The sequence below is a fragment of the Mustela nigripes genome, chromosome 2, assembly GCF_022355385.1.
Source record: "Mustela nigripes isolate SB6536 chromosome 2, MUSNIG.SB6536, whole genome shotgun sequence".
NCBI lineage: Eukaryota > Metazoa > Chordata > Mammalia > Carnivora > Mustelidae > Mustela > Mustela nigripes.
The window spans coordinates 63,484,845-63,500,225 of NC_081558.1; positions in this window are offsets into that span (position 1 = coordinate 63,484,845).

Here is a 15,381-nt window from a genome sequence, read left to right on the forward strand (position 1 = left end):
GGGGCTCCCAGTTCCACAGGGAGTTTTCTTCTCCGTCTGACCTTCTCCTCGCTCATGCTCTCTCTCACTGTTTCTCTCTCAGATAAATAAATGAAATCTTAAAAAAAAACAAACCTCTTTTATTACTTAACATTAAACTGAAAACAGCTATTTTGGATAATATATTTTGAAATTAGTTAATTTTGACTGAGTTTTTACCTCTAAACATAACAATTATACACACAAGGTAAAACATTAAAACCGCACAAGCTGATACTATAAATATTAAGTCTTCTTTCCTTCTAACTTTTTAGTTTCTTTTCAAACACTATTGCCCTTTCTCTTTTCACTTAATAACATCCTTTATATATATATTAGTACATAATAACATGTCTCTCTTTCCCCCCTCCTTTTTTTTTTTTTTTTTTAAAGTAGGCTCTATGTCCAGCATGGAGCCTAATGTGGGCTCGAACTCACAACCCTGAGATCAATACCTGGGCTGAGATCAAAGGTCAGATGTTTAACTGATTGAGCCACCCACGCAGCCCTCTTTTTAAACTTTTTTAAAACAATTACCACATATATAACTTAACAAGTCTCATATTAATTAATGTTTAGATTGTTTCTGATCTATTACCATGATAAGCAATGATAAAGTTGTTGATTCATCTCTGCATACAATATGAGAGCATGTCTTTAGGATAGATTCTTAGAAACTATTGGTATTGGTGGGTTAAAGTGTGCATGCATTTGAGATTTTGCCAAATTGTCATAAGCTAATGGTTAATTTATTCTTCATTTTATAATGTCTGAGAAATATACTTTCCTATAACCTTACCAATGTGTTACTATACTTTTTGACCTTTTGTCAATGGAATAGTTATATCTAGTAATCCAGTTATATCCAGTAATATTCATTCCTCATATTATTAGTGAGTTTATGAGAACTTTTTTCAGACTTCTAAAATCCATTTGTGTTTACTTTTCAGTGAAGTGTCTATTCATACTGTAGTAGTTTTGTATGGTGACCTATGGTAACTATACTCATTGTGGAGAGCATTTTGTAATGTATACAATTGTTAAATCAGTATGTTGTACACCTGAAGCTAGTATAACATTGTGTGTCAACAATATTTCAATTAAAAAAAAGATGAAGTAATAGGGGCTGGATTTATCTTTCTGTTTTAACAATAATAACAACAAATGGATAAAAACAAATGTTTCTTGACAAAAATAATACAGTTTATCTTACAGTATCAAAAATGAAAAAAATCCTTGGTATGAATTTAATAAACCATGTGCCTGGTTAATATGCAGAAAATTATAAAATGCTGATGAAATAAATCAAAGTCAAAAAATAAATGACACAATGGTACTTAAGACTCTGGCCATCCAGAAAGTGATCCTTGAGAGATGGGAAACAAATGGAGTGATCCCAATGATGGCCACAGCTTACTTCCTGGAGGATGTTCCTAGGTCATGATGCATGAAAAGGGAAGCTAGGTAGAGAGAAGTAGTCTCCCCAAACTGGGATGAAACTGGGAGTCTGGTGACATCAAAATGGCTAGAAGTCTCAGGCCACAGTGCCAGAGAGAAGTGAATTGCACAGAGAGGGAACTCTGGGGATCTGCAGAGGGTGCCAATCAAGTACTCAGTCTAGTACTATATGTGAGGAGACTACTGGGGGCTAGAAAAAGAACCATTCAAAAGGATTAGAGGGGATGGTGCATGAAGTTCACTCAGGGCTTAGAATAACACCTGTTCCCCAAAACTGGAGTTAAAAAAAAAAACCAAAAAACTGGAGTTTTTGAATACCTCATAAATCATAAGGCAACCCAAAAGTACTAAGAAACGTCTTGCCTCAGGAGTGAGATAAATTAATCCTTGACTGGATGAATCCAGTCCCACCTAACAAAGCTTAAAAGCAAACCATGAAAGAATCAAACTGTTTTTAGGTTACTTAACTGTGTCCCAAAACAGTGTTTGAGAGTATTTCTAAGAATGCAAAATATCCAACAGGATAAATTCATAATATGTAGCATTCAATAAAAAAATTATCAAGATGACAAAGAAGAAGGAAAATGCAGCCCATGTGGAAGAAAAATCAATCATTCCTGACCCAGAAATAATACAGATGACAGATGTAGTTGATGAGGACGTTAAAAGATGGTTTTGGCTATTCTCCATATGAACAGGAATCTAGAGGAAAGATTGAATATATTAAATAGAAACAGAGAAGATATATTTTAAAAGATCTGAATTGAACTTCTAGAGATGAAAACTATATTGTGTGAGATGAAAAATGCACTGGATAGGATTAACAACAGATTAGACACTGTAGAAGAAAAGATTAGTGAACCTGAAGGTGTAACTATCAAAACCATCTGAAATAAAATGCATAGAGGGGAAAAAGAATACCAAAAAACAAAGAATAGAGCACCAGTGAGTCCTCTAGTGGCACAAATTCAAGTAGTCAAATGCATATCTTTCTATCTATCTATCTACCTATCTATCTATATAGAACACCTGAAAGATTGTTCAAGCGGATGAAAATGATAAGTCTACAAATCCAAAAAGCTCAGTGCAACCCAAGTAAGCACACATACATACTCTCACACCCCAAAATCAAACCAAATCAAACCAAAAACCAACTACAGCAACAACAACAACAACAACAACAACAACAACAACAATACACACACACACACAGAAAACTACACTAGGGCACATTATCATGAAATTTCTTAAAATCAGTGATAAAGAGAAACTCTGAAACATAATCGGGGGGCAGGGGGAAGGCATGTTGTGAACAAAGGAACAAAGATAAGACTTATGACATATTTCTTGTTGGAAACAATGCAAGCTAGATAACATATCTCTAATGTACTGGGGGAAAAACAGGATGGAATTCTACATGTTGCAAAAATATTTGTCAAAAATGTGATAAGGAAGTCAGCAAAATACTGGAGGAAGGAACTCTACATTCCATCCTTTTATAAAAGCAACACAGAATGGGCAAAATCTGTGAGAATCAACATTTTTGAAACTGGAAATTAACCAAAGGCTTATAGCCTCTCAGAGAACAGTTATCAAGGAAAAAAGCTGATTCTTGGTAAGAATAATGAACTTTTTGGTGTTTTAACTTATCTCAGCCCCATTCTTTACTTCTCATTCCAATAGTACCTATTCTCAGTACCAGAGGGAACAGAATCAGCCTCATTCACGAAGAATTGTAATTCATTATTTGTTCTGATTGTATGCTGGGTTCCTGGAAGACTGGCTCAAAAGCTTGTTTTTGTTTTGCCTAACTTGGACCTGGCCCAGTGCTGAATTTACTTCCCAAAGGGCATTTGTTGAAAACCTTTACAAGGTAACAGACTAACATCTCAGTTGGTGCTGCTTGAGGTGATAGGTAACAGTTGGGGCCAACAATGGACTAGCCTAAAATCTTGGGAGGAAAGGCTGAATAAAGAAATATCTATAAGGACTGTGAAAAGTTGTGACATATTTCTGGAAGGATGGAAGTCCACATGCATGCTTAGGTGTGTGCACATGCTATTAGGAACCACTCAAGAGGGTCCTAAGGATTCACCTTCTTCTGACCTCAAGGCTTTGAAGAAGCAGGAAGTGAAGGTTAAGGTAGGGTTGTAAAGTGTGTGGTTGTGTTAAACATATACCTCAATACATAGAGCTTCTTAACAAAGACTAGAGACTTTGTGGTTCAGGGAATTTAAGGAAATCTGTCTTTTCATTAGGTAACCACTAATGGACTACTGGAATGAAGAATTCAGGCCACACATGACAAATACTACAGACTATAAAATTAGTTCACTACATGAACAACTATAGTAAATAGCAGTAACAAAAAATATGGGGGAGGGGAGAGGATCAGATTTCCAGAGTTGCCAGTTATAATATTAAAAATGTATGGTTTTCCATAAAAATTAAAAGACATGAAAAGAAACTTTTAAATGTGGTTTATTCATAGGAAAAGAGAAATTAATAGAAATTATCCCCAAAGTAACTCTGATATTGGAATTACCAGGCAAAGAATTTAAACCACCTGTCTTAAATATGCTTAAAGAGCTAAAAGAAACCATGGACAAAGATCTAAAGAAAAGCAGGAGAACAAGGTTTCATGATATAGAGAACATTGATAAAGAGACAGAACTTATAAAAAAAGGAAATGAATAGGAATTTCGGAGTTGCAAAGCACAACTTAAAACGAAAAATCACACTTAGAAATGTCATATTCAAACTGTCAAAAGCCAAAAGCCAATGAAAGAATCTTGAAAACAGCAACAGAGAATTGGTCACAAACATGAGATCCTCAATAAGATTTAAGAGTAGATTTCTCATCACAAAGGGTGGATTGATCTTCAGTAAGAAGAGATTCTCTCAGTAGAATATTTGCACATTCTCCACTGGGGCTAAAGAAATGTACCTAATGCTCATGGTTGGTGGGATGTCAGAATGGGGGCAGAAGAGGCATCCCTCCTGCTCAATACAGGTGTCCACACCTTAGAGCCATTTGGGCATCTAGGGACAGCCCCTGCTTCTAGGTGTCTCTCTTACTGAGTATCAGTTTGCCAGATGTATGGTGGGGTCAGGGAGGGCAGCACAAGGTCAATCAGCTCAAAGGAGGAGAGGTATAATCAAAAGAGATGGGGGATGATCTTTTTGGCCAATATTTACTTAGTATACTGCTACACATTGTTGCTGTTGACATTGTTCTTTTTGAAAAGATGTTTCAATCTTGACTCTTCCATGAACCAAGAGTTGGGACCTCTGATTCTGCCCCCTCATAATTGCTTTTCTTGATCTCTCTCTTTCAAGGACTCATAGGACAAGGGCATCCATATGCCAAGATGCTTTGGGTGAGAGCTTTCTTGCTTAGCAGAAGTTGACTTTGCTTACTTGGGTTCCAAACACATGGCCAAGTTTGCCTGTGGCATGGCTCGGTTGCCTGGCAACAAGGGCTCAAATGCCAACAGTCTGCTGAAGTGACAGAGGGATCCACCCCCACACCACCCCCACTCCCCCAAGGTGCTTCTCTTCTTCCCTTGGAGGATGAGGACTGAATCTTTCAGCACCCACAAACATACTAGCCCAGAAGCCACTGAGAGACCCACCTTGCTTCAGTCATCGCTTTCTGCTTTACTAACCTTGTAGAATTTACCACAATTAGAATTTATCCTGTTATCTTCCTTTAGAGTTGGAATTATCTGCTTTATTCACTTTTATCTCTTCAGCACCATAGGCCCTAATACATATTTCTTGAAAGGATGAATGATCGAAGGTGCAAAGATAGGGTGGGGTCCTGGGGCCTGTCTAGGCTTCCCTTCCTCCTTTTCCAAGGGTGGGGAGAGGCTGGGTTGTCAAGGCTATAAAACAAGAGAGGAGGAAGAGGAGGGAGGGCTGAAGAGTGCATCCCAGATCAGCCAGGGGAACTGGATTGGTGGGATGTGAGGACCATGAGGCACAAGGGTCACCATCATGGCAGTTGACATTCACAGTAAATAATTCTGTGTCAACTGCTCAGAGAGCTTACTTTTCTAAAATCCCCAGTTATATTTGGTCTCCTCCTGCTTCTTCTGGGAATAGATTGAGCACAGACCCCAAGAACACACACATCTCTACATTTTTCCTGAACAAGTTCCCATAGAGAATTTAGTGCCTATAATTGGCATGGTCACCTTCCAAGCCCACTGGAATGGAACCCTTCAGACAAGTCTAAAGGCATTTAGGGCTGTAGGTCTATCACAGCTAATCTGAGTGTGACCCTACATATTAGCATGATTTCTCATGATCTTATCTAGGCAGTACCTGGCATTGTAGCTGTATCACACTTGAAGTGTGTGTAAGGCTCTTCTTCAAGATAGCCTTGTAGGCAGGCAGCCCACAGGATTCCTTACATTTGGGAGAGAAAGGAGGAACATCCTTCCTCCAGCTTATAGGTGTTCAATGTTCTTTTATAAGCTCTGGTCCTCTGAGGGCTTGGGGTAGATCCTGCTTAACTAGTTCCACCAATATACAGTTCTACCAGTATAAATTGCTTCTAGACTCACCCCAGTTGGTCCAGCCCAATGCTGTACCTAACAAGAAAACTCACATGGCATTGCTGCTGTAGAAAAAGTGATTCAGTCTTATCTTCTTTTGCCAACCAAGAGTCAGGACTCTGTGCCTTCATGCAAAATGAGACTAAGGTCCTGTACCCTGGCTGCAAGGTTGCTCTAGGTTTGCTCTAACAGAGTATGGCAATTTCAAAAGCAGGTAGGACATCTCCAAATCTTGAGTCTATACAGATTCGTGCACAGGTAAACCCCCAGATTCACCAAGATTTAACTTGTTATTTTAATACAAAAGCTTTTCACTTTATATTATTTGTCTCTTTTCCAAATAGCCCTGGCTATTTGTTTTAGAGTTTTTTCACATTCCATACACTAAGTCTCTGTAACATCATCTCAACACAGAACCCCCTAAATGTCCACTGAAGCACAGACTCCATGGAAGCAACATTTAGGGGAGTATGAGCTCAAGTAAGCAGGTCAACAAAAGCCAGCTGAGAGGCATACATTAGGTAACTGCTTTGTTTGGCTGTTGTCATAGCAACTGATTATAAGGCATTGCAGATAAATCCCCAGAGCTCCAGGAATGCCTTGCTTTGCCACTTTTGGAAGATGGTTTTTAGTTTAACACCCATGCCCACAGCCATGCGATGGGGGAAAGAGTGAATCTTTTGTTGAGAGTTGAACAGTACCTGGAGAGACATCTCCAAAGGAACATCGTTGCTTTGCTCAAATGCTTGCGACATCAGAGTGTTGATTCCAGGAGGGGCTCAGATTTTAGCATTAACTGTCGCTAGGGTCAGATAACATATGAAACATGTTTTAATGTATACTTGCAAATGCTTCGGATCACCTTCCTTTCTGACTTTTTGCTTAGTCTCTCCTTGGCTCTTACTCCCTTTGGGAAGACTGCATCATCTCCAAAGTCTGGATTTGAGCACTTGTTTTATATGCCCATAAAGTATGTTGCTATTGCCTTTTTACTTATCTGTAACCCCAGCTAGCTCACTGGCTTCTGTAGATGAGGGGCTGTGCCTATTTTGCTCACTCTTGTATCCCCAGGGCATAATGTTGACATAGAATATATTGAGACATAGTGTATATTTATTGTATGAATGAATTAATGTAATCTAAGTGGACATCTATTTTGGCCAAACCACTGAACACAGAGGTGGCCATGAGAGCAGATCTGGTTCCCCCTTTACTCTTTTGTAAGTCAGCATGCTAAGATTTTTTTCCCTAGCCTTCCTCACTCTGGCTTTATTTATAACATTTTAAATTTTTTAGCAATTTTGAACTTATGGAAAAGTTATAATGGGGCCCAGGTCAGTCCCCCCCTAAAATAGTCAAAGAGGAATATTGGTTATTTTTAATTAAAGTTACTTAACAGAAAGAGGTGATGCAGCAAGAACACTCAGACGCTATTTTGTCTACCTGAAAGCAGGAGATGAATCTTTACGTGGAGCTAAGGAGTCACCCTTATTGCCAGAAATGGGGAATTTAAGGCCAAGAAGGCATAAAACACAGCTAGTTACTTCTTTATTAATTTACTACCCCAAGCCCAAACTTCTTTGTCTTATCAATTCTTCACAAATTTATTGTGTCATTGTCTAAAAAGTATAAAGGCTACCTACTTTGGTCACTTCTTTGGGTCACACATATATGAGACATCTGTATGAATGTGTTTAGTTTTTTTCCTCCCATTAATCTGTCTCAGTAAATTTAATTACTAGACCAGAGAAAAGAACAGAGGAGGATAGGAAAATTTCCCTTCCCTGACAGTTTGGGTACAGGTGGCAGGACCAGATGCTGTATACTTCCAGGACTGCCACAGACAAAGAGATCCTGGGTCCTCTGACACAAAGCAAGCAGAAGGTAAGAATTCTTGCTACATCAGCCTCCTGTATCTCTGTTTATAGGGTCTGATAGAACCAAAAGTGCAAGAGTCGTTTTTCTCTTTTTCTAAATTTAGATCAGAAGGAGAAAATATCTGTGGAACTAGATCCTTGGGTATAGGGACTCTGATGAAGATTTGGTGTGAGTACTCTTGGTTTTTACTGATCGTTCTCCTCCCAGAATTGGTTGTTACTTTTCTTTGTCTGCTGTGTCATCTGTTATAAGGGGAAAAAAAAACAAAACCCAAAGCATAAGACACAGGTATAGGACCCATTGGCCTGTTGTTCAAGCCAGTCTACCAGACTAGTTCTTGGTTCTCATCAGAAGACATTTGTTTAGACAAACTTTGTGGTGGGTCTCCCAGGTAAAAACTGGATTGGGCTTTTCCTTTTGTCTTGTTCTATGTCTTGAGAGATCAGCTTTGTGACCAATGAGGATATTCTCTGTGGCCTCTGCCATTAGGAAGGCACACCTACAGGTGTGCATTGGTGACCTGTCATGTAGACAGGGATTCTGAGATGGTCAGTTACAAACAGCATTCTCTCTGTGTGCCAGATCTCAGGGAAGTTTGTCATAAGAGATCTCAGCCCATAAAGGAACCCTTGTCACCTCAACTTTTGTGATATTATTAGTCCTGGAAATTTGCATTCTAGTAATGCTTGCCTGGATTAGTGCTTACCTGGATTACCGGGTCTGTGACTGAAGACCTCTTACACTCCCATCAGAGACTGGAGATGTGGTTTTTCCCCTACACAGTTCTTACCACCTGTGACAATGAAGGCCTTTGCTTGTTTAGGTTGACTTTGAATCTTTTGTACCCTCTTTTGGTTCGCCTCTCATGTCCACAGTTCAGCCTTAAAAATGTCTGAGGCATGGTGGAAATTTGCAGGCTGTAGGAAGCCCATTCTTTTGTAGGAAGGGTTAAGTTACTTAAATAAGGTGGTGTTGGGGTCACTGAACTGAGACACCTGTTGAGAATAATCAATATGGAAAAGTGGAGGTCCAATAGGAAAAAGGATGAGTGAAGAAACAGGAAGCATCCATGGGGACCATGCCTCTGGAAAAGGCCAAAAACCCTTTTACAACCCTGTGGGAACTTTCCAGGTGAAATCTGAAACCAGCAGAGGGCAGGGAGAGCCAGAAGAAAGAGGCAGGCCACTCCAGGTTGGCAGGTGGCAGGTTTAATAAGGAAGGAAATTTATATACAAGGATCGTCTTGGGCAGCTCAAGGCAAATGTACCCCTGTACCTGCTGCCCAGAATCTTAGAAGTTCATAAAAAGGCCCTAACTGGGCTCAGTCACAGATACTGTGCAGGTGTTCTCAACACCACATCACTATCTCAAGGCTGTGTCCTTGGAGTAGCCTCTGGGAGTGGGAAAGGCAAAGGGAACCCACATTCCAAGGATGAGGAGGGAGTAAGGAATCTCTCTGAGTGCCCTGGGTCAAGCTCATGGATCAACTGGTGGCCACATCTTTTTCATGTCCTTTCTGAACACCCTACTCTGTTTCTCGTTTAAGTTTCCACTGCTCTAAGATTGTCCCAACCATTTGATAGAGAAACATGTATGTGTCTGTTGTGATGCTGTGGTTTGATCTGGGGATCGCAATTCAGATTGGCCCAGGAGTGGAAGGATAGAATTCACCCTGATTATATCATGGGGTTCTGGAATCAGTGGGACCAGAAGAGCAAGTCTCCCCCACCTCCATCCCCCAGCCACATACAGACTCTCATACAGCTGTGAGGATTTCGAGGGGAGTCACCAATAATTCTCAGGAATAGTGGATGGAAGCAAGAGCAGGTTGTGTTAGCAGGGAGACATCTGTGTGTGAGAGACAGCAAATCAGAATTTCTTGACTGTGTTCATAAAGGTGAGGGACACTGGTAAGTGTGCCCTGCCACTCTCATATAACCTCTCTATATAAAACTGGGAATGGTCACAGGGTATGTTGTGCATGGAAGCTGTCAATCTTAGGGTCAGGGGAAAACTGAAAATTATTGGTTTATGTTAACAATCCAGTTTACTAGGCTAAGAGGGATAGAAATTTATGGCTCTAAACCCAGTTGGACCGATAAGAGGGGAATCTAGAAATTGGGGTGGGACTGTAAAAATCAGCATCAAAACTGGAAAAGATCTTTAGAGGCTCACTCATCCCACCTCTCTTCCTCTCCCCTCATACACACACACACACACACACACACACACACACACACACACACTTTATGGCAGAGGATGTGAGGTCAGAAAAGGAAGAACTGAGCCAGAGCTAGAAAACTAGTTATCAGTTGTAGTATATTGTATCATTCTTGATTGTTAGCTCCTGTTCCTCACCAGGTTTATCATTTGGGTGCCCCTCTCTGGTGGGTGCTCCTGCATGTGAATGGATTACATTTCCACCAATGACATCAGACTTAGACATTTTGACTTGCTTTGGCCAATGTACTGTGCTATTTGCCACGTGTAAACATAAGCTTTATAGTCATCAGAGTTCTACCATTGTCATTTTCTCTGCCATGAGAGCGGCATGCTATAAGGAAGGGCTGTTCCTTCAGCCAGGATCCCAGAATGAAGGGGACATGTGTGGCTGTACTGATGTGGTCCACGTGGAATATGAACAAATAATAATAATGCTTTGCTGTTGTAGGCCATGGAGATCTTCAGGGAATTGCTAGTGTTTTCCATAGCATAAGTTAACCTAAGTCGACTGGTACAGACATGAGATGTGTATTTAGGGGGTGATTCCATTAAGAAGAATCACCTAGAATCTGATGTAGAGACTATTCCAAAATAGCTTTTGCTGCATAACAAACTACCCCCAAATTTTGTGGCTGAAAACAACAATTTATTTATTTATTTATTTATTTATTGTGGGCTCCACACCCAATGTAAGGCCCAATGTGGGGTCTGAAATCATGACCCTGAGATCCAGACCTGAGATGCGATCAAGAGTTGTTTGCTTAATCAACTGAGCCACCCAGGCACCCCCAAAATCCTTCATTTAAGTCATGGTTGTTTGGGTCCACAGTTTGGGCTGTGCTCAGCTGAGTGTCTGCATTTAGCTGGTGAGTTAGTTAAGGACTATTGGTCAAAATAGCTTCACTCACATGTCTGGTGCTTGGCGGGGTGCTAGCTAAGGCAGGGATAACTGGGTTATTTACCTCTCAACATCTAGTAAACACGCATAGGCTCATTCACATGGTGGTCTCAAGGTTCTTTAATCCAAGTGCAGTAATAGGGCAAGCCCCAGTGGTCAAGTCCTCTTGAAGCCTTTGCCTGTGTGTGTTCACTAATGTCCCATTGACCAAAGTAAGTCTCATGGCAAAGCCCAGATTCAGTGGGTGAAGAGGTGAACTTGTTCTTCAATGGAACATCTGTGGATCTGAAATATCCATTTGCAGGGCTGAAGATACAAGGAGGGGGCAGTTTTCACAATCTGCAATAGTGAGATCCGGGACTTAGAGACTGGTGCTGTGATTGAAATGGGTTTCTGGCACATTTGCTTTTTTTTGCTTGTTTTTTTTTGTCTTTAAGATAATATATATTAAAAATATTAATAATAAATAATAATAATATTAATAATAAACACATATGCTTTATATTTAAGTTTTATTTAAGTAATCTCTAAACCCAACATGGGGCCTGAACTCATAACCTCGAGACCAAGAGTCACATGCTTTTCTAACGGAGTCAGCCAGGCACCATGGCATATTTATTTTGGATGAATGATGACAGGATTCAGATTGTGTAAGGCAGGGAACAGAATATTTGTGACCAAGAAGAAAATCTACCATAGAATGTATTATTGATCCCAACTATTTGTTGTCCTTCCTTAATGGTTGCCATGTGACTTGCAGTCTCCTCTGTATAGGAGGAAAAGATTCTCTAGCACCAACGACAACAGTCTTGACCAAATATGACTTCCTTTGGAACCAATGAATGTTGCTTGCTATAGAAATTTTGGAAGCCATTTTTTCTGTCTTGACATTGTTTTCATCTCGGCCATGAGAAAGTTTGTCTTTTCAGCCATTGATCCAATTATGAAAAGGACAAAGAGAAGTTAAAGCCAAGCAGCAGAAGACATGTCAGATGCATGATAAATAAACCACTGATATAAGCCACCAGGATTTTGTTTGTTATCCCAGTGTATCTTAGTAAAGACTGACTGTTCTACTAGAGACTCCTGCTTCCCAACCTAGGTTTTCATTGAATTATTGCTGATAGGAGTCTGGAAGCTCTCTGAATCAGCATATTGAAGAAAGTGGTATAGATGGAACTCCATTTGGGCCATATGCAAGGATTCTGACCTAACATCTTCGAGGGTCTAGCAGAGGAGCACAACTACTTTTATACCCTTGAGCAAAGAATAGTTTTCTATGGGGAAGGTTGTCTTCTTTGACCCAGTGTGCATCTTTGGGAGGAACACATGTGGACTGGTGAGGAAGGAAGGAGACATTCACCTAGCCAGCCAGATCAGCCAAATCAACTTTGGCGATTAATGGGTTGACAGATGTTGCAGCTAGATTGACTCTACATCCCTGACATGGCATCTTGGAAGTGTCTTGCTAACACACGTAAGCTCTACTCACATTTTAAGCCAGGTCTGAGAGAGTTGGGGATAAGCAGAATGGATTTCAAAAGCCTTTAGCCAGAAAAGGATAAATGTAGGAAAGCAATCAGAACTGAAAGGTCTAATACAGCCAGTTTACTGAGCAGAGATCATTTTGAGTGTGGCAGTTAACCAACCCATTTTGGTTTTGGCATATTAGGATCAAGTATAATTCTGGGGTCACCGGATGCCTCTAGGCTTTCATACTTGTAGCAAAAGACAGAAGATCTGTCTTTGTTCAAGTCCAGAACATAGATGTCTTTAGATCTACATGGCTAAATTAAATTTTTAGAATTCCCCTCCTAAAGAGAACTTTACATGGAACAGGCTGAATGATGGCTCCATCTGGGATCTACCAGACCCACAGCTGAAGAGCTGTCGAGGACTATGGATAAAGCACCGTCTGCCAGTTTTTCACTGAAATGCTCCCATGGCTTGTCTACAACTATCAACACCTCACAGCACCCCCTTCTAAACAACAGCTCAGCTCTCGGCAACAAACACTGATGCCCACTGGACTCCCTGTCTAGGTGACTTCTTGCCACTTCAGACTTAACACCTCCCAATTCAAGTGTAATTCCTGACCCCATGTGGTCTTCCCTCATCCTCCAGACCCAGATTTGGTTGCTGGGATCACCATCTGCCCTGGCTAAAAGCTCAGTTCCTACTGTGTTTTTCTTTTGAGAACTGAGACCACTTTCATCCATACAGCTTAACAATCAGGACAGAGAATTAGATCACCTGTCTAGTCCAGAAAATTCTTGTCTGGGAATTAAGACTTTGAACCAGTAAATAGCTTCCTCATTTGCTTCAAGGAATTCCTATGACCCGATTTGTTCAGTTTGCAAAGAGCTCCCTTCTCCGGACCATATCTTGTTCATCAAGGCAAACACTCACTTATGAAGCTACTGTTTACTTATCAAGATATTTTAAGACCTCATCATACTGTGTCCACAGAGGGAAGCAGAATAAGCCACCCCAAAGTATGCCGCATTGGCATAAGTCTTTCATCACTTGCCTTTGAAATATTACCCTAACTTGCTAAATTGACTTGGAAAGGATTCTTGTTAAGACCAAGATAGGTAGGCCAAAGACGGGATCAAGGTCAATGTTGAGACCTAGTAGAAAAGAGGGCTCAGAGGAGCCTAACTAAAGTTCGGTTAAGGGCAACGTCTTCATCATTCTCTAACATAAGGGCAAAAACAGTATAGACACTATCATTGCAGACATTGCTAATCAACTGTGGCACTTTTCCTCTTGAATCCAGACATCATTTCAGAATCCCTTTTCCCCCCAGAATCCTTTTTAGTGAGTTACACATTAATCAGTGTTTCAAATATGATTGAAACTATTTGTTAAAAGCATGGACTCTTGTCAGACTGCATGAGTTCCCATTCAGGCTTTACCATTAACTAGCTGTGTGAGTTTAGGAAAGTTGCTTAGCTTCTCTGTGTTTCTGGTTTCACATTTATAAAATGAGAATGATACTAGTACCTATTTCCTTGTGTTGTGAGAATTATGTGAGTTAATATTGTGAGGGTGCAAGAGTTTCTGTCCCTTTCAAGGTCCTTCTGGCTAGATTAAGAATCAAATTGCCATAAAACAGATTAACAGGAGGAGAAAATCAAATTTAATAGTATACGTACAGGGAATCCACAGATGTGGAAATTCCAAAGAACATCAGGCAAAATAAGGTATACATGTCATTCTGAACAAAGGAGAAAGGAGTACAAGTCCAGATCTTTAAAGAAAGAAGAATGAAAAAAAGTACATGTTTGGTAAATAAATGTTTGCTGGGCCATTCAGAAACAGTGGGGCAAAGAAAGATTTTGATCAAACAGGACTTGCTAGGTTCCTTCCTGTCTACCAAACCTAGTTCATATCATAATGTAGTTATCTAGGCAATAGCTCTCTTCCTGGAGCAACTCTTCTATCTAAATTCTTCTAGGCAGTTCTGGGTGTAAAGAACTTTCCCCAAATTTGTTGGGTCTTGATTGCTTTTAACTCAAAATAATCTTTTTGCCAAAGTGGTTCATCTTGAAACAGCCTGTCCTTGGCCCCTACAATATAGATAAAGTTCTTAGAATAATGCCTGGTACAGACTAAGGGTTAGGTAATGTGATGTTGGTGATGGTGATGATGGTGATGATGCTGGTGATGATGGTGGTTGATAATGGTGGTGATGATGATGATGCTGGTGATGGTGGTGATAATGATGGTGATGGTGATGATGGTGATGATGGTGATGTTGATGATGATGGTGATAGTGATGATGATAAATTAGAGACAAAGATCCTGAGACCAAACCATTGACAGAACCTGGCCTAGCTGAGTTGGGGCTCTCTTCCATTCCTCCCTACTCATCTTGTGAGCAAGGGGTGCTGGGCAAAGCCCAGGTAGTGAGGGAGAGGTGGACCCATGCTATGGTATGTCATAGCTGAGGACAGTTAATATGGCCAGGGAATATGATATGTAGGGTTAAATAGAGTGAAATAAAATCATTAAACCAGGTCAGGAAGAGATACCTAGAAAGAATCTTGCAGTTTTGTCAGCTTCGACCTCTACCTCTTCCAGGAGCCATCTTTACAGACTGAAGTCTCCTGACCCACTGTTATTACCTGTCACTTAATAATAGAGATGTAACCTCATTTCCTCATTCTCTGGTCCTGTGCACTACCCAGGCCCTGTATTAATCTCTTGACACCTGTTTTGCAGGCCTGCTCTGCCTCTTGGCTAGTCAGGCTGAGTCTGCCTGTTACTCCCTTACTACTGAGTTCACCAAAGACACCTACAGCATAAGGGAATGACTCTTGGACAGAACGGTATTGAATT